Raw genomic sequence first — 20,918 nt, forward strand, 5'->3', positions numbered from 1 at the left:
CAAAGTACAGATGAGACTCTTATCTCTCAGTTTATTGAACGGGCAAATAAGGAAGGTGTCCGAAGTCAACTAAGAGTGCTAAGAATGCAATTAGAAGACTACAAATTTCTTGATTTCAAGGAGGCAGCCATTAAAGTTATTGGTCATTATGCTAGTCAAAAAATTGTATTCCAGGAAATGCCAGGTTATCAGGAAATACCCCAGCCACCAGGAAATGAAAGCAATAAGGGGAACGAGACGGTGGGACAGAGTGTCCAAGTACCAACCAGAGACCAAATCAAACATTAAAGGAACAATTAGCTGACTTAACAGCAGAGCTGATGGAAATGCGCAAAGCAATGCGCCAACTAACATAGACAAAGCCTGCCTCTTCATCAGGAATGTGATGAGATCCAGATTAGAGAAGAGCAACGGATAGATACGATGCCCAAGGATGACCTATCTGTCAAAGATGCCACCAGAGTGGCCACATCGAATGATATTGCGATCAGTTTGAGTCGTTAAACATGGAAATCCTGAAGTCGAGGGCCAGCCCTCAGGAGGGACAGATGGAATTGGCCTAATGCTGGAAGATAGGCAACTCGGAGATGTGAATCAAGGCCCAAGGTCACAGAGCGAAATAAAATTTGTGAGCACTCCACCTGCAGGAAGAATTTCCAGAAAAGTCATCTGGTTCCATGTGAAATGCGGGTATGGATTCATCAACCGGGAAAACACCAAAGAAGACGTGTTCATCTACTACACTGCCATGAAAAAGAATAATCCCAGGAAGTACCTCCCGCAGTTTGGGAGATGGAGAGAATGTAGAGTTTGATGTGGTTCAAGGAGTGAAAGGTCTGCAAGCAGAAAATGTCACTGGGCCTGGTGGTTTTCCAGTACAAGGCAGCAGATATGCTGCAGATTGTAAGCATTCTTGGCGCTATTCACGTCGTAGAGGTTTTCCGCAAAATTACCAATAGCACGAATATAGAGAGGAACGAACGTGAAGCAGCACGGCAGAGTCCTCAGAATGTAATCGGGCAACAATCTCCTCTAGAACCTGAGAGCAAAGCTAGAGTGGAAGACATCCCTTACCAAGTAAATTACTTCAACCAGGAAAATTCTGTGGCCACTGAACCAGAGACAGACCTTGAAAGGGTGATTCACATGGCCATGGCAGAAGAATCAGAACTGCCTGAAACCAATTGCCCAGATTCCGCTTAATTGAAGTGTGAACTTGACATCCCTACTGACACTCCAATTGCAGCTAAGGAAGAAGTGATGTATCTCTTCCCAGAGTGGCATCGCACAGACTGCAAGTATATCACGCTCTCAAGAGGTAGCCGTAATTCTGAAACAAGCATGTAAAAAGTCAGGGAAGAGACGCAAAGGAAACTCAATCCATTAGATACAGGCAATAAAATGTCTAGTAATTGTTGTAACTACTTGAAAGTATCATGTTAAATTGTTATTGATAAAATTTGTAATTAAAAGTTGTTCTTGCTACACTTGTCAAAGTATATTTAAAGGTGATAATTGTAAATACAGTTTCCTAAAACTTATGAGAAACATGCGTGAGGACAAGCATGAGTCAGCGGGGGGAGAATGTGATACCCAAGTTCAGGGAGTATCACTGTTGTGGACCTTTTTGTGTATGTATTTGATTCACTTATGAACACTGGGCCTGATTCAGAGCCACTCATAAGCGGCCTCTTGCTCCGAGCGATGTTCGCACATCTGCGCATGCGGTATGGGTCATAATGCGCATGCGCCAACCAGCCATTGCCGTCGGATATCGTGTGCTCGCAAAACAGCGAGGGCCTGCTAATTTTGAGTGACAGAATGAGGCATTTGTGGGTGGTAACAGGGGAAGGTGCTTGAAAACGGGGAGTGGAGATCCGAACGCAGGCGTGCCAAATGGTCAAAATGGGCGTTTAATGGGTGTGCATAATTAACAAAGCAGCATCATCGACCACGTCACTTGGTTGTCTTTTAGCCTGAACTGCTCGCAGTGATTGCGGGAAGTAAAACCTACCACAAGCACTGCGAGCAGTTCAGACGCCTTTCGATGTACTCGATTAATCTAATAAATAGCGGAGATGACGTATGATGCAAGCGGCCAGGGGGCGTCTTTACAAAATAGCGAGCGCATGTTTCGTTCGCTCGCTCAGACATAGAGGCGTCAACAGACCACAAAGAGCGAGCGCTCAATTTAAATAGCCAGCCCCTCTTTCTGAACGACCGTTCGCAAATAGCGTCCAGCTCTGAATCAGGCCCACTGTCTATAAATAAGTAAAATGTGCAAATCATAAATTTGCAATGTTAAAAAGTATATATGCCAGATTATTTATCTGTGATGACCCCCCAAGCAGGGAATTTTAAGTGGTTTGCCCCTATTGGACTGTGGACTCTGTGGGACATGGGGCCAGGGACCGGTCATTGTGGCTGCAGGATAGGGGAAGCTGTTCCCATGCATAAAATAGATGGACAGAGAGGAGAAGCAGGGCATGTGGCTGGTGGAAAGGGCCCCACACACATCCGCTAGGATATAAGGGAACTCATGGGGGGCCGCCGGGAGCAATGTTCACCTGAGGTGACTGGAGCAGAGCAGGAGCGCCACGCTGACCGGAGGGACAGCGAGAGCTCTCTGAAGGGAGGAGAGCGGGACTCGCTGGATAGTGCTGTGCAGAGCTGCAGCCTGCTGGAAGGTGTGTGCCGGGACTTCAGACAGCCGGGAAGCTGCTGCTGGGACCGGTGGGCACAGTGAGGAGCCGCATGGAGGCTGATCATCGGAGGCAGGCATCCGGGCTTGCTGCGTTGAGGCCATTCTGCCAAGCAAGGAGACGGACCAGAGGCAGTGGCCAAGTCAGAGAAGCAGCCTGGGGAAAGACGGAGATGACTGAAGAGGTGAGTCAGGGGTGGTGGCCAAGTAAGGAGGCTGGGACCGGAGGAGAGCCGAGCCAGCCCTTCATGGTGTTCCCTGCAGTGTGTGTCAGTCAGCTGCAGATGGAGGTGGGACTTTCCCTTCTTGAGAGGCAGTAAGGCAGGTGTCGGACAGTACAAAGCGGGCAGTGAGTACTCTGATCCTCCCCCAATACAAACCCTGTCAGCTAGATACAGCACCTCCCCTGTCATAACTAGTGCATTGTAGCTGAGAGAGAAGTTCTAGCAGGCACTAAGCAGCTGGATCCCTGGTGACTGTAGTGTCATTAAATACTGAGTTCAGCAAGCTGCCGAGTCCCCTACAGACAGTTCTTCATCCTTTTATGGGGAGTACAGTGCAAAACTTTGATTAATTTGTGGACAGAGGGCCTGTTTCAGAGCCGCTCGTAAGCGGCCGCTCGTTCGCTCAGAGCGATGTTCGCACAACTGCTCGCTCTGAATCAGGGCCCTCCTACCTAACTTGGAGCGGCCTCTTGGATGCTCGCATACCTGTGGGTTACCACCCACAGCTTATGCGAGCGTCCATGAGGCTTGCGACGAGACCCTGCGGTAGGATCTCGCTGCCGCAAGCCCATGAGTGATTTTGGCTCTATCAGAGCCAAAATCACTCCCACTGACATCACTAGTGATGTCAGTGGGGCTGGACCCAGACGGTAGGCGTTCCCATGGGAACGCCTCCGTCTTGCAGCCACGCCCCCGGAACGCCCACCAAAGGGGGCGTGCTGTCACTCACCATTGACAGCACGCCCCCTTTGGTGCGAGACCGGAGCAACAGCTTGGCTGCCGCTATCCGGATCTCGCGCATGCGCACGACGGAGCTCCCTCCATCGTGCGCATGCGCATTTGGGTACCATCGACCCGCTTGCGAGCGTCCTGCGCTCGCTAGTGGGTCTGAATGAGACCCACTGATTGTTAACTAACTAATTTCTTGTATGCAAGGATAGGACTAGTGAATATTGCCTTTTATTTTCTTTGATGCACCAAGTAACTGTCTGTACTGTTATATGCATGCTTGTCATTAATCGGTTACTCCCACAGTTGGATCGAGAAACCAGAGTTCCAGATATATAAATGAAATATGGATCAGAGTGTAGTTTATTCGTTTAAAAGAGTGTCAATGCCCATATATTGTAAACATTTAATGTAGTGTTACTGTGCCGAATTGCCTTTTAACATTTCAGTTCTGTTAAATAAATACTTCTTGTGAGTGCTTCCTATTTCCTGTATCTAATACTTACCTTTCGGACAAGTTCAAGACTAGCCAAGGCGAGCCAGAAATAGAGTTACTCGGTAAGGGATCACACCCTGAGATCAGTACACCCTCAGCAGGGTGTTACTAATTTAGTAAAAAATAGATTGATATAAAGGGGTATATTTACTAAAGTGACAGTTTTCTGAAATTGAGATGTTGCCCATAGCAACCAATCAGATTCACTTAACATTTCACGAACACTTTCTAGAAGATAATAGCTAGAATCGGATTGGTTGCTATGGGCAACATCTCAACTTCTAAAAACTCTCGTTTTAGTTGCCCATAACAACCAATCAGATTCTAGCTATTATCGTCTAGAAGGTGCTAGTTAAATGTTAAGTAGAATGAGATTGGTTGCTATGGGCAACATCTCTTTTAAAACTCACTTATAAAAACTCTCACTTTAGTAAATATACCCCTTAGTGTAATGTGTAACATACAGGATTGAGGGGAAAGCTATAGTATTACTGTACCAAATTCCCCTGGATTTAGTCATGACAGCAGTAGAGCTATTAACATCTGGACTCAGGAGCTGGGTCAACAAGAAATCTGAGCATATTCATAGTCATTCAAACTTCATGGGTGCTATAAATTATCAATTATTTCAGTTTACTTTAAGATCTCCATTGGCTTATTGCTAATTAAAAACATCCTTACTTAACTTAGCACTTAACTTATCTAATAAATAAAGAGACGGACACTATAACAGCTTGGATAAAAGGTCACAGCTTTTATTTCCGAATTAATTAATTAATTCACCTAACCACGGTGGCCAGGAGACGCTGCATACTCAGTTCTAGCTTTCAAGCTGACTTACATGGGGAGCGACTAAAATGCTCCCCCTCAAGACGCACTTACGCTGTGAAGGTCTCGCCTCCCTCCTTGGCCAGTCTACTCTGAGCGCTTCCATACAAAAGCGTACGAAAAGGACAGATTCATCATGTTACATCGAGGTCCAGTGCCCTCACAATGCTCTCTTGCTCCACAATAAAGCCACTGAGATGCAGCCTTCTCCCGCCATGAAGCGCCTTCCCTGAATAAGGGTAAAATAACACAACAAAATACAAACAGCAAAGCTTTGGGCGGGAGGGTGGGCTCCAGAATCACCAAAGAGGCAGATCACATGCACATCAACTCTTTTATACCCCTAATCACAGGCACACCCACAATTCCATGCATTGGTCAGCTAACAACCACCTGACCCTTTAAACCACTTAATCTGCCTAGTAACAAGGCTGTCAAGACAGCCAATCAGCAAAACCCCAGGATTCTTATTTCACTCATGTTTAGGCAACCTTTGTTTTCTTTTAGTAGACAAATGTATGAATTATGAAACTTATGGGCCCCATTTACAAACGACGGGAATTTTCGTTTAGTATCACTGTGATACAAACGAAATTTCCACTGATATTTAGTAATACTTACCCCTCCGTCGAGGTCCCGCGAAGTCCAGCGGAATCCTCGTCCTCGACGAGGCACTCTGCTGGGCTGCTGGCAGCTTCACGCTGCCAGCGACGGGGCTCCAGGGTCATGCGCATGCGCGACGGTCCGTCTGTGCATGTACATGACAGGGAGACCCGGCAGTGCCTGGAAGGCTTCGTTGAAGCCGGAAAGGCACCGCCGGGTCTCCATTGCCGGCAATGGGGCCCGCATCGCTCTCGCCATCTTTTAGATGGCGAGAGCGATGCTGTACAAACAGCGGTAATCTTAGATTACCGCTGTTTACTAAATACAGAAAGATGGTATAACCCCTTTAGCGAGCGCTAAAGGGGTTATATTTCATTTGTAAATGGGGCCCTATATCTTCCCTTTTTTTCTCCCCAGTACTGCCTATCACCATTCCTCTTCAATATTGTCATTACCGCACCGCTCCAAAAGTTTGAACTGCCCCATATTTTGTCTTTATCCTCCACTTACCCTTTTCTGTTTTGTCACAATACATAAATAAATAAATAATGAAATAAAAATGTTTATTTATTGTGTGCTAAAATATATTAGATTTCAAATTTAAGCTTTTTAAATTAATAGGATTTATGCTGCACATCCACTAGCAGACCACAAAACGACTGCACGATTACGACATTGTAATCGTGCAGTCGTTTCACAGTCTGTGCTGTGCCTACACTGAATGAGCAGTCTGTGAACATACCCAATCTGTCATTATCAACAGATTGATCGGTATGTTCACTCGATGATTGATGTCGGAAACTACCAGCAGGAGCACGCATAGCTAGTCGTTTCCGACATAAATGTGCACGATTACTGAGCGATTGCACGATTACGATGTCAGTAATATCGGCATGTGGATGTGTGCCTTTAGTGTAATTTACAAAATGGATTGCAAACAAATTAAATTGAGGTCAATTCTGATGACTATTATACATATTGTTCATATGAGCACTATAGATAAATCACACAAATCTCCTTATAATGATAACATATATGTCTCCCACATATAAACTCTGAATGCTTATTTGCACGTATCCACCCTGCATTATACTGAATGATGTAATAGAGTGTGGTTTTAGTTTATTATAAATCTTTTACACAACAAAAAAACTTTGAAATATAGCTAACAGCCATAGTTTTAGAGAACAGTCTATGCTACAGGGTTTACTGAGTTCAGCTTCTAATTAAGTATAGGGTTGCATGGTTGGCATAGTGGTTAGCATTACTGCCTCACAGCTCTGAGATTTTGAATTTGATTTCAACTAAGGTCCTATCTATGTGGCATTTGTATGTCCTCCATTTGTTTGTATCTCAGTTAAGAAAAATAGCTAGAGCTTTTATACTAGTGAGAATTTGATAGCCTTTAAGCTTTGGTTGTTTGCAGGGTTCAGAAAATCTCAAAGACATCTGCAAAAGACTCTTTTTCTTATTTTGTTGAAATTAAAGAAAAGTTTATAATACCAAATATTTTTTTTCCATTTTTTTCAACTTCATAACTTCCATGACTGTCAAATCCTGATTGCAGGTCAGAACTCTCAAATCCTTATATCTTTGGTAGTTCACTACTATGGGGCTTGCCTATACTTTACACTGAACTTAAGTCAATAGCCTATTCACACAGTGATACTCATGAAAGGGCCTGGGGGAAGGACCTGGGAGAGAGTCTGGATGGAGATGATTGGGAGAAAATTAGGCAAAACCCTGCCTCATACTCTTTCTCAGTCAGAATAAAAGAAAATGCCTTGAAACTCCTTTAGAGGCAGTATCTGGTCCCCGCTGTCCTACATATATTTTCTCTGAGTTCCTTTTCTAGATCCTAAAATCTCTGCATTCTGGTCTGACGTATGGCAACTCCTGTCCTTCCTCCTGAATATACAGATTCCATGCTCTCCTAGGTTCCTACACCACATGCCTCTCATCCAGGCATATAGGCCCAATTTCCGGCCGTTTCTTAGCAGAATTTGATAGAATCCAAAGCCTGCAAAATCGGCTGCAGGGATGATGACATTTTACCCCAATTTGAAATCTGAGCCTGCTCGGAACTCGTCGGAATCCAAAAACTAAATGTAATTTACTGTACAAACAAATCAATCCTTCCTTCCATTCCCTGCCTTCAACTACATACATATTCCACATCCCTCGGGCCTCTTATCTAGTTCTTGATTAATGAAAACATTCTTGGTTTCGATCTATATGGGGTTGTATAGTTTATTAAATTGCCATCTTGTCTACAATTGCAGTGTCACTCTGTATCCTAGATGTACCATATTGGAAGTTGAACTGCCATGTGTTGAGCTGCCCAGTGCTTTTGCTTAGCTTAGTCAACCAGCTAGCTCGGTGCAACCTTTTGGCCTAAACTGAATGAAAACAATATTTTCAGCTATGAGGTGGTCAAAATTGACTGAAAATTACTGGAAAATAATGTTATTGAGGTTAATAATACTGTAAGAACAAAAAACAGTTTAGCTTTTTATATAATTTTTTTTAACGAAAATACAGATCCAAAACCAAAACTCGCTAGGGTGGTTTTGGCAAAATCAAAACCAGACAACACATTTGAACCAAAACACAGGAGTTGGCTGACATCTCTAGTGCAGAATCAGGGCCTGTTTCAGACTCGCCTGCTAGGATGCGTTTGCACACAGCCAGCCGATTGTTTGCATTCTGCGCATGCGTACGCATTGCAAAACCAGTGCGAGTGATCAGGAAGCATACGCTCGCTGCACATAGACTGCCCAGCAGAGTGAGTGATAGCAGAAGCCATTTGTGGGTGGTGACAGGGGCTGGCCACTAGAAACGGGGAGTGGAGATGCGAACACAGGCATGCCTGAGCATCTTAACGCCATTTCAGAGGCATGCATGATTAAGAGGCAGCATCATAGTACACGTCACTTGGTTGTATTTCACACTGAAGCACTTGCAGTGCTTGCGGAAGGGTATGGTCAACCACAAGTGCTTTATGCTACTCGATGTTACCGATGGCTGCATACACTTCCTGGAGATGATGTGCACAAGTGGGCATCTTAAGACAGGCTGATGGACATCTGCATATACAATGCGATTGCATGCTAAGACACAGTGGGCGTGCTAATGCCTTGCCGTGCGATCGCTTGCCTTGCTGAATTTGCATACGCATCTAGCGTGTGAATGCATCTAGTGAGCGGGTCTGAATCAGGTCCTCAGTTCTGGCCTCCTCCTCTCTAGCAGTGCAGTAGATTCCGGCTTGGTGCCAGAATCTACTGTGCATGCACAGGTCTTTGGGAAAATGGTGTCCATGTCTTATTCTTGGAGGCATCTCTACTGCTGCCAACATTTTCCCTGTGATTTTTGCTGTTCTGCATCACCAGCACTCTGGAAACTGTGGAGAGGTAAGTATAACTATGTGGGTGCAGAGGGCCTGATTCAAAGCCGGACGCTCTGACCAGAGCGCTCGCTCTGAATCAGGGCCCTCCTACCTAAAAATGGAGCAGCCTCCTGGCCGCTCGCATAGCTGTGGGTGACCACCCACAGCTTATGTGAGCAGCCAAAAAGATGGTCGTGATGGTCAAGACCATCGCGACCATGGGCTTGCGACGAGACCCTGCGGTAGGGTCTCGCTGCTGCAAGCCCAGGAGTGCTTTTGGCTCTATCAGACTAGTGATGTCAGTGGGGCCGGCTCCAGACGGAATGCATTCCCATGGGAACGCCTCCGTCTGGGCAGCAACGCCCCCGGCACGCCCACCAAAGGGGGCGTGCTGTCAGTCACCATCAACAGCACGCCCCCTTTGGTGCGAGACCCATAGCGAGCGGGTCTGAATTAGGCCCAGAGTGTGAGGTGTGGTCCCCCCTGGAACCAGGGGTCTGTGTGCACTGCACACCCTTCACCCATTGCAGATCTGTCTCTCTGCCCTTTCTCCCCACTCCTGCATTTCTGTGGACTGCCACACTGACTCTTATCTTACTTTTTTCTCCATTATATCCTTATAAGAAAAATGGTAAATTTTAAGGTTATCACTTGTTGATTACTCTTTCCTAAGTTTCAATGCTCCCATAGATTGATATTATGTATCTGTGACTACTACTTTTCCTTTCAAATTAAAACAATTGAGGTGCTGCATAACACATACTAGACTCCCAGTAGCTGCACTGAGACTTAGGGGCATATTTATTTAATTCTACATCTCAGATGCAGTTGGGATGTGATAAATTCGCCCAAAATCATGATATGAGATTTGAATACATTGCAATGATTAAACAAATATCGCATGGAGGGACAAAGTTTGACAAAGCTTTGTAGCTTTGTCCCTGGTAATCCTCTCCCTGTACTTCTCAGAGTATTATTTGCAAAAAATTCCTTGAGTTTGTGTCTGCACATGAGCTGCCAGCTACCCCCTCACCCATTAAGCTTTCACTTACCTTCAATCAGGGACCGTGATCAGAGATCCGGTGAGCTCCTCTGTGACTCTGGTCAGCTGATTGCTGGGCTTCTGCTCTATGACCCCGGACAGCTGCTGACAGAGCCACTGACAGGGCCACAGAGCAGGAGCCCAGCGATCAGTTGACTGGAGTCACAGAGGAGCTCACCAGATCACTGATCACCAGTCCATGGGTGCAGGTAAGTGTTATTTTTTTATATGTTAAATATTGTTTGCACTGTAATCAGCCTGTGGTCTATTTAGACACATAAGGCTGATCACAGGCGCCTGCTTCCCCACTCTGCTCTGCCGGTGAAATGAGGAAATGCCCTAATGACGCCATCTCCAGGTGGTATTATTATCACAAGGCATCCCCCGTTAATTTTTCACAACTCAATTTTAGTAAATCTGAGCAGATCGCATTACCCTTTACAATTATGGCAAATACAATTTGCTTACTTACAAAAATTTGATAATTAGGGATTTTTTGGAGAATTTTGTGAATTCTCCTACAATTGCCCTTTAGTACATTTAGTTGAAACTAAAATAATATGAAAACTGTGAGAAAACATCAATTTTCACAATATTTTAGAGCAAAAATATTATTGATTAATATGCCCGTCAGTGTAATGTGTAACATACAGGGGTGGAGGGGAAATCTATAGTATTTCTGTACGAAATTCCCCTGGATTTGGTCCTTAGACAGCAGTAGAGCTACTGTCTATGAACACTTACAACCTGGGTAAATGACTAATGGTGCGTACACACTAGACGATATGCTCCCTGAGCGATATCGTCTGTTGTGTCCCCGGCAGGGTGTGCTCAATGTCATTCATGACATTGAGCACACCCGCTGAATGATATCATTAATGGTATCGTTCAGCGCCGGGCTCTCTCCCCCATTCCATAACATGCAGCAACCTGATGACATCGTCAGGTTGGCCTGCATGTTAACCCGATGAACGAGGATGATGAACGACCCGCGGGAACGCGTGTCATCATTATCTTTCATCGTTTTTGTGTTAAAATGGACGATAAAGTGGACGACTGAACGATAACGATATCGTTATCGTTCAGTCATCCACTTTAATCGCCCAGTGTGTACACACCATAACCTGAGCACATTCATAGACATTCCCGCTGCATGGATGCTATAAATTATTATTTAATAAACAAAGACATTTTAGTTTACTTTAAGTAGACTAATGTTATGCAATTTTTATCTTGTTTATTTTCTCTCTCCAGTACTGTCTATCTCCATTCCTCCTTCATATTGTAATTACCATTCTGGGGTGTCTGCTCATGTGGCATTTTACCACTGTGGTCGGAGAGGGGCACCACCCCATAGAGGGTGGTGCCCCTCTCCCCATGCAGTCCTTCCAATGTTCCAATTTTTTAGGCACTGTCCTGCTCTTCCACCCGAAGGCTGAAGTGTCTTGCTGGTGGTCAGGAGGTTGGGGACATACACCGCTGCAGCTCTGCCTAGCTAAGCAGACAGCAGCGGTGCTGGTGAAGCCGAATGAATGCCGCACGCATGCACGCAGCCTCCATTCAGTGCAGGGAGATGGCTGGGGGCAGCCCAGCTGCTGACGGAGTGCTGGGCTCGCCCCCAGCTTGATGTAAAACAGGAGGCATGTTATACAGGCATGGCCACAAATAACGTAATCTAGGGGAGTGATCTATGGAAATTAGGGTACACCTCCTTTTTGGATGCATGGGGCTTCACACGTGCAGGGGGTGCAGACTGATACTGGAACAGGCCGCTGCTCTGCCTGGAGCAAGCCCTAATTGCACTGCTCCAAGAGTTTTGTCTTCCCTTATTTCTTGTCTTTATCCTCTTCTCCTTTTGTTTTGTCACAATAAATTCATAAATATATATCATCATATGATAAAACCAACAAGTTTATTGATCCGTGTGCTCAAAGTTATTAAAATTAAAATTGAAGCTTGTTAAATGTATAGGTTTTAGGGTATTTTACAAATTAGATTGCAAATACATTAAACTCATGTCAACTCTGATGACCCAAGATGACTATTATACATATTGCTCATATGAGCACTAATATAAATCACTAAAATTTCCTTGTATTTACAACATACGGTGTCTCCCACTCATGAACTTTGAATGCTTATTTGCACATATCCACCCTGCAATGTACTGAATGATGTAATAGATTGTGGTCTTAAGGCGTTATTCAGCAGTGCATGCTGAATAACCGATGACCGGAAATCTGCACAGGCACCTGTCCTGTTCTGCGCATGAATGTAAACAAACAGGAGAGAAAGAGGGCTCTTTTTTCTGGGGCACTCTTGTGTAAGTTATTTATATTAATATGCAACTTTTAATAACATCATTAAAATAGTACTGTCACAATTGTGGGATTTTGAGGCTGTGTTCCCGGACTGGGCCTTGGACCTGTATTACTTGGAGCAGACGCTCGCTGGAGGAAACTTGGCTTGATAAAGTTTCTCCGCATGAGAGGATGCAGAAAACTGATTAGGAGTTGAGTAATGCAGAAGTAGCATGGTGCGGCTAAGGAGCCGTAAAGAAGAGGTGATAGCTTGGAAGCTACTTGGAATGGCTGGATAGCCTAGGGTGGACATTGATAGCTGGGAGGCTACGTGGAGCGGCTGGATAGCCATGGGTAGACGTTGGTAGCTGGGTGGCTATGTGGAGCGGCTGGATAGCCATGGGTAGACATTGGTAGCTGGGTGGCTACATGGAGCGGCTGGATAGCTGTGGGTAGACGGTAGCTGGGTGGCTACATGGAGCGGCTGGATAGCCGTGGGTAGACATTGGTAGCTGGGTGGCTACGTGGAGTGGCTGGATAGCCATGGGTAGACGTTGGTAGCTGGGTTGCTATGTGGAGTGGCTGGATAGCCGTGGGTAGATGTTGGTAGCTGGGTGGCTACGTGGAGCTGCTGGATAGCCATGGGTAGACGTTGGTAGCTGGGTGGCTATGTGGAGCGGCTGGATAGCCATGTAGCGCAGTGGGGAGGCACACTTAGTAGACCTAAGGGACTAGTTGCATTGGCAACTTGTGTCAGCATTGGAGATCCTTTTATAGTGGGTGCTGAGAGCTGATAGGCTGAGGGAGAAGGAGAAGACTCTTCATTGGTGGTTGTCACGGCTTGGCGTGCGCTTGGACCCGGAGTGGAGTCGGATGAGGAATGAGGACTTGTTTGCTGGTACTTGAAGGCAGCCGGCCTTAGGGGAGTATGACTCATGAAGCAGTGGCATGTGACGGGATCAGAACCAGGCTGCGAGACACTGGCGGAACTTAGAGACCCGGGGTAGGCTGGGTATAGCAGGTAGACAGGATCAGGAGACAGGTAGTAACAGGAGCAAACTGCACCAAGGCTGAGAGGGGAGTCTGCAGAAACACACTGGTACTGACACTTTAAATGAGCAAAGGAGCACAGAGAACTAGCTCACAGCATACGCTGTGATAGACGTTGCACTGGCAACTAAAGAGCCTCTGGACAGCCCTTTAGTACCCTCAGGTAGTGTAGGATTGGTTGCTAGCCTCCCCAGCCCAGACTGAACCTGATTGGCCAGAAAAGACATGTGACCCAAATCCAAGATGGCCGCGCCCAGTGGTCACAGCATGGAAGCTCTGCCAGTCTCAGCCCCTCTCACCTGCCTCCAGATGGAAGCCCTTGGTCTGCGGAGACTCACAGCACCCAGCACTATTCTCCAGGAACCTGCACCTCTGCTGGAAACACCATGCCACAGCGCCCAGAGCGGTAAGCACCGCGATCTCAGCAGCCTGTCACCCCTGGTCGTGACAGTACCCCCTCCTTTAGGAGTGGCCTCTGGACACTTCTTGGGTTTACCAGGATTCTCAGAGTTAAACTTAAGCACTAGGCGAGGAGCGTAGACATCCTCAGCTTTCACCCTGCATCGTTCTTCGGGACCGTAACCTTTCCAATCCAGTAGATATTGGAGTTGCCCATAACGAAAACGAGAGTCCAGGACCTGTTTGATCTCGAACTCTACACCCCTCTCAGTCAAGACTTTGGGGGAGCGTGGCAGAGTCTTGCGAAAGCGATTCAGGATGAGAGGTTTCAGCAGGGAAATATGAAAGGAATTTGGTATTTTGAGGTAGGACGGAAGTTTTAATTTATAGGCTACTGGATTGATCACTTGAACGATGGGAAAAGGACCGATGAAACGAGGAGCAAATTTCAAAGACGGCACTTTAAGGCGAAGATTCCAAGTGGATAGCCATACTAAGTCACCTGTTTTTAGGTTGGGCACCGCTCTCCTTTTTTTGTCCGCTGTTAATTTATATCGAAGAGAGGCTTTTTGTAAGGAGGAATGGACCTGAGTCCAAATCTGAGAGAATTTCTGTAGGGTGGAGGTCACTGCTGGTACATTGAAGACTGGCAATTCTTGAAACTCTGGTACTCTGGGATACAGTCCAAAAACTACAAAGAATGGGGTTTGCCCCGTAGATGAATGATAGGAGCTGTTATGGGCAAATTCAGCCCAGGGTAAGGTGTCTGCCCAGTTGTCTTGTGATGAAGACATGTGAATTCTTAAGAAAGTCTCAAGGTCTTGATTGACCCTCTCTGTAGACCCGTTAGACTGAGGATGGTAAGCTGTTGAAAAATTCAGTTTGATTTGAAAGATAGAACATATAGCTCTCCAAAATCTGGCTATGAACTGTACCCCTCTATCAGAAACAATCTCAGTTGGATGTCCATGGAGACGGAAGATGTTGTCGACGAATAACTGAGCCAACTCTGGAGCAGACTGCAACTTCTTGAGGGGAACGAAATGAACCATTTTGGAGAAACGATCCACTACTACCCAGATGGTGGTAAACCCATTAGAAACAGGTAGATCTGTTACAAAGTCCATGGAAAGGTGTGTCCAAGGATGGGTTGGTACTGACAGAGGTAGGAGTGTGCCGGCAGCAACCTGTCTGGATGTTTTATGTTGAGTACACTGTGGACAGGAGGTGATAAAAGCTTCAATTTCCGACTTCATAGCAGGCCACCAGTATGATCGTTGCAGGAATTCCAAGGTCTTGCGTATGCCCGGGTGTCCGGCAAAACGAGAGGTATGAGCCCACTTCAAAAGCTGCTTGCACATATCTGAGGCCACAAATGTCTTCCCGGGAGGCGGTTGAATGCAAGTGGTAGTGAATACTCTGGAGTCTAGAACTGGAGTTTCCTTATGACTTTCGGAAGATGCGTCGGAGGAGAGTGATCGAGAGAGAGCATCTGCTTTTTGATTTAGTGAGCCTGGGCGAAAAGTTAAAGTAAAATTGAAATGAGAAAAAAATATTGACCATCGAGCCAGGCGGGAACTCAGGCACTGAATATTTTTTAGGTATAGGAGATTCCGATGATCTGTATAAACGGTGATGGGATACATCGCGCCCTCAAGAAGATAACGCCACTCTTCAAAAGCTAGTTTCACAGCCAATAATTCCTGCTCTCCAATGGGATAATTCTTTTCTGCATGGGAAAATTTCTTTAAGAAGAAGCCACAGGGATGAAACTTGCTATCCTCGAGTTTCTGGGATAGTACTGCCCCTACCGCTTCAGAAGAGGCGTCTACCTCAAGAAAGAATGGGTAGTTAATGTTGGGTTGTCTCAGCACGGGGGCGGAAATGAAGGCTTGCTTTAAGAGTTGAAAGGCAGTTTCAGCCTCTGGAGGCCATCGGGATGGATTTGCCCCCTTGCAAGTTAGGGCGGAAATGGGTGCCATGAGAGTGGAAAACCCTTTGATAAACCTTCGATAATAATTTGCGAAGCCCAAAAATCTTTGTATTGCCTTCAAAGAATTCGGACGAGACCAATCCAATATTGCCTGAACTTTCTGGGGATCCATTTCAAGGCCGGCACCTGAAATGATGTAACCTAAAAAGGGAACTGAGGGAACTTCAAATACGCATTTTTCAGCTTTGCAGTACAGGTGGTTCTTTCGTAGGCGAGTTAACACCTCCTTGACTTGGGATCGATGTCTGACAATGTTGGAGGAGAATATCAGAATATCGTCGAGGTATACTACCACAGAGATATATAATAAGTCCCGAAAGATCTCATTCACAAAGTTTTGGAACACAGCAGGAGCGTTACAGAGACCAAAAGGCATTACCAGGTATTCAAAATGCCCGTCTCGAGTATTGAATGCTGTTTTCCATTCGTCCCCGGCTCGTATCCTAATGAGATTGTAGGCCCCTCTTAAATCCAGCTTGGTAAAAATAGTAGCACCTTTTACTCGATCGAAAAGTTCGGTAATGAGGGGTATCGGGTAGCGATTTTTGATGGTTATATCGTTTAAGCCCCTGTAATCGATGCAAGGACGCAGGCCTCCATCCTTCTTAGACACAAAAAAGAATCCTGCCCCTGCTGGTGAGGAGGATGGTCAAATTAACCCTTTTGCAGGTTCTCCTGGATGTATGCTGACATGGCTTCAGTCTCGGGTAGGGAGAGTGGGTAAGTACGACCTCGCGGAGGAGTTTTGCCAGGAATCAACTCAATAGGACAGTCCCACTCCCGATGAGGAGGCAGAATATCGGCTCTGGTCTTACAGAAGACATCGGAGAAGGAGCGATACTGGTAGGGAATTGGAGTAGTGGTTGCAATGTAACTACCTTTGAAGGGTTTGATTTGAGGAAGGCAGGATACTTGACAAGTTTCTCCCCAGGACAAGATCTGCATGGTGCCCCAATCAATATTGGGGGAGTGCTTGCGTAACCAGGGGTATCCAAGGATGACTTCATGGGAGGCTTTGGGAATTACTAGGAATCGGATAGTTTCAGTGTGGAGAGCTACGTCTTTGCCGTTCTTCTACCATGAGGCGGGCCCGGTTAATCTGCATGGGTTCGTCACCCGCAGGTTCAGACGGAGGGAGGGTTGGAGTAGTGGTCGGCCGGAACCTAAAGCGATCTCCCCTAGTTTTTTCACTCTGGCGTTCTCTGTACCGCAAATCCACTTTATTGCAAAGGGAGATAAGCTCATTGAGGGTAGCCGGCGGATCACGAGTGGCGAGGTCATCTTTTATGCGATCTATCAATCCATTCCAAAAGGTGGAAGTCAGGGCTTCTTCATTCCATTTTAGTTCCGAAGCCAGCGTTTGAAATTGAATGATATACTGACTGACTGGTCGGCTCCCTTGGCGAAGTCGCAGGATTTCCGTCGCCGCGGAGGTTGTTCTGCCAGGCTCGTCGAAAATCCTCCGGAAGGACGTGAGGAATCCAGAGTAGTTGTCTAGTAACGGGTCGGACCTCTCCCAGAGAGGCGAAACCCAGTCCAGGGCAGAACCGGTCAGTAGAGACACTATATATGCCACTTTGGATTTTGGAGATGGAAAGTTCGCAGGCTGTAGTGTGAAGTGGACGTCACACTGGTTGAGAAACCCTCGGCACAACTTGGGGTTCCCGTCAAACTTATTGGGAGTCGGAAGGTGCAAATGAGATGGTGCAGGTGGAACAGGGACAGCTGGAGCTGCTGGCTGGTTGGTGGCGGCAGGCAAATTAACAGTAACCAGGGAAGCTTGCAGCGTATCCTGACGAAGAGACATTTCCTGCAGGAACTGAGCCATTTGGCGCTGAGACGCCTCTAGTCCCTCTAGGCGACTGGCGATACCCTGGAGCAAGTCGGCCCTCAGATCCTGTCCACTGGCCGAATCCATCTGGCCAGTGCAAACTGTCACGGCTTGGCGTGCGCTTGGACCCGAAGTGGAGTCGGATGAGGAATGAGGACTTGTTTGCTGGTACTTGAAGGCAGCCGGCCTTAGGGGAGTATGACTCATGAAGCAGTGGCATGCGACGGGATCAGAACCAGGCTGCGAGACACTGGCGGAACTTAGAGACCCGGGGTAGGCTGGGTATAGCAGGTAGACAGGATCAGGAGACAGGTAGTAACAGGAGCAAACTGCACCAAGGCTGAGAGGGGAGTCTGCAGAAACACACTGGTACTGACACTTTAAATGAGCAAAGGAGCACAGAGAACTAGCTCACAGCATACGCTGTGATAGACGTTGCACTGGCAACTAAAGAGCCTCTGGACAGCCCTTTAGTACCCTCAGGTAGTGCAGGATTGGTTGCTAGCCTCCCCAGCCCAGACTGAACCTGATTGGCCAGAAAAGACATGTGACCCAAATCCAAGATGGCCGCGCCCAGTGGTCACAGCATGGAAGCTCTGCCAGTCTCAGCCCCTCTCACCTGCCTCCAGATGGAAGCTCTTGGTCTGCGGAGACTCACAGCACCCAGCGCTATTCTCCAGGAACCTGCACCTCTGCTGGAAACACCATGCCACAGCGCCCGGAGCGGTAAGCGCCGCGATCTCAGCAGCCTGTCACCCCTGGTCGTGACAGTGGTAGTGGAGTCACATGGGTAATCCAAGATGGCCACGCCCATGGACCGGAGAACAGCGCTTCCTGGGAGTAATCAGCAGGGACCAGTGATCAGCAGAAGCCGGTGTGGAATCAGCACAGCAGCGGGACCCGCCGGAGGACAACAGCGGAGGCCACCCTGAGAGAAAAGGAAGCAGCGCACAGCATGGGAGCCGGAAGACAGCGCGGGTCAGTGCCCGCAAAGGTAAGTAACGGGGTCTGATTCTTGGGTCTCCAGGTGGGCATGTGACAGTACCCCCTTCTTCATGAGTGGCCACCTGACACTTCCTTGGTTTATGAGGAAATTTCATATGGAACGCTTTGTCCAAACGGGGCGCATGGACATCGGAGGCATTTATCCAGATTCGTTCTTCTGGCCCATAATTTTTCCAGTCGATGAGATATTGAAGCTGGTTGTAACGGCGACAGGAATCTAGGATTCTGTCAACTTCGAACTCCTCTCCTTGCTGTCTTTGAACACTAGAAGGTTTAGGAAGGACCTTCTGAAATCTGTTTAAAACCAGTGGTTTTAGAAGAGAAATATGGAATGAACTTTGAATGCGAAGAAATGGAGGAAGCTTTAGCTTGTAAGCCACATGGTTCAAGACTTTGACGATTGGGAATGGACCATTGTATCACAGGGCAAATTTCATTGAGGGTACTTGGAGTCTTAGGTTTTGGGTAGAAAGCCAGACCATATCTCCAGGTTGGAGATTTGGAACCGCTCGTCTTTGGCGGTCAGCAAATTTCTTGTACCGGGCAGAGGTTTTAGTCAGAGAGGAACGAACCTTTTCCCAGATGTTGGAGAACCGTTGAAGAGACATCTTGGCCGCAGGCACATCTAATGTTGGAAGAAGAGGGAAGTCTGGTACCCGAGGATGATGACCAAAAACTGTAAAAAAAGGAGTTAAGTTGGTGGACGTGTGATAATGGTTATTGTGAGCAAATTCGGCCAAAGGAAGAAATTCAATCCAGTCATCTTGGGAGGAGGAGATAAAAGTGCGTAGGAACTGTTCCAAGTCTTGATTGACCCTTTCGGTCTGACCATTGGTCTGGGTATGATAAGCGGTAGAAAATTTGAGTTTTACTTGATGGGCTGAGCAGAGTGACCTCCAGAACTTTGCTTCGAACTGTACTCCCCTGTCAGAGATGATCTCTTGAGGAAGGCCGTGGAGCCTGAAGATCTCTTTTATAAAGTTCTGGGCGAATAGAGATGCAGACGGAAGCCCAGTAAGAGGGACAAAATGAGCCATTTTGGAAAAGCGATCCACGATAACCCACATTGTGTTGTGGCTCCGAGATGGAGGGAGATCACAGATGAAGTCCATAGATAGGTGAGTCCATGGCTTAAATGGAATTGCAAGAGGCTGGAGTTGACCGTGTGGAACCTGCAGAGGTATTTTGTGTTGGGCACACTTGATGCATGACGACACAAAAGACCTGACGTCCTTTTTCATCGAAGGCCACCAATAGGACCGCTGGATGAATTCAAGGGTTTTATCCATACCAAAGTGACCAGAGAACCGAGAAGCATGAGCCCAATGCAGTAACCTCTTGCGGAGTTCTAGAGCGACGAAAGTCTTCCCAACAGGTGGTATTGAAGATAACTTGGAAGAGGCGAAGAAAGCTGGATTTAGGATTGGATGGGACTGTTCCATGGGTAGATCCATGGGTAGATCAGAGTCACTCATCATGGAACGAGAGAGTGCGTCGGCTTTGATGTTTTGTGAGCCGGGACAGTAGGAGAGTTTAACGTTAAATCTGGAGAAAAACATCGCCCACCGGGCTTGACGAGGGTTCAAGCAATTTGCAGATTTAAGATAAAGCAGATACTTGTGGTCTGTAAAAATGGTAATGGGGTATTGAGCTCCATACCATACAAGCATAAAGTACATACATATTAACATGTACATAACATGCATACATATCCAATAACATCAGTAGTAACAGGCATATACAAATAGTTAGAGTAGATATCTCATCCCACTGACTTGAGTGATTAAAAAAAAAGAACAGAATATAGATATGCATATAAACAGATATAATTTTCTTAAACATACATACTAACTAATAACAGTTTACAACTGTGATGTATTTAGCACACAAAAAACAGTGTTAATGTTGTTATTATTGATACTGATATTGCCGCATAATAGAAAACTTCCCAATAGAACATTAGAGCCAATTATGAGTTACTGGGTGTCTCATAGAAACTAGATTGAAGCCATCTATTCCATATCTTCTCAAACTTAGACTCAGACTTTCGTGAGATATAAATATATTTCTCATGCATCACCGTAGAATTAACAAGTGATCTCCATGTCGCATATTCAGGTCCCGCAGAAGCCAACCATGATCTAGCTATGACAACTTTTGCCAATGTACACAGATTAATAACGTATTGGGTAGTATGTTTATCCAAAATATCACAAGGTATTATTCCTAGAACACATGCACTAGGTGTTAGTATAGAGATAATGACACCAGTAGTGGCCATAGTTTGTAGAATTCTGTTCCAGAATGTATTTATGACGGAACACTCCCAAAT

This window comes from Taudactylus pleione, unplaced genomic scaffold (assembly GCF_031769625.1).
Source record: "Taudactylus pleione unplaced genomic scaffold, aTauple2 ptg000259l, whole genome shotgun sequence".
Lineage (NCBI taxonomy): Eukaryota > Metazoa > Chordata > Amphibia > Anura > Myobatrachidae > Taudactylus > Taudactylus pleione.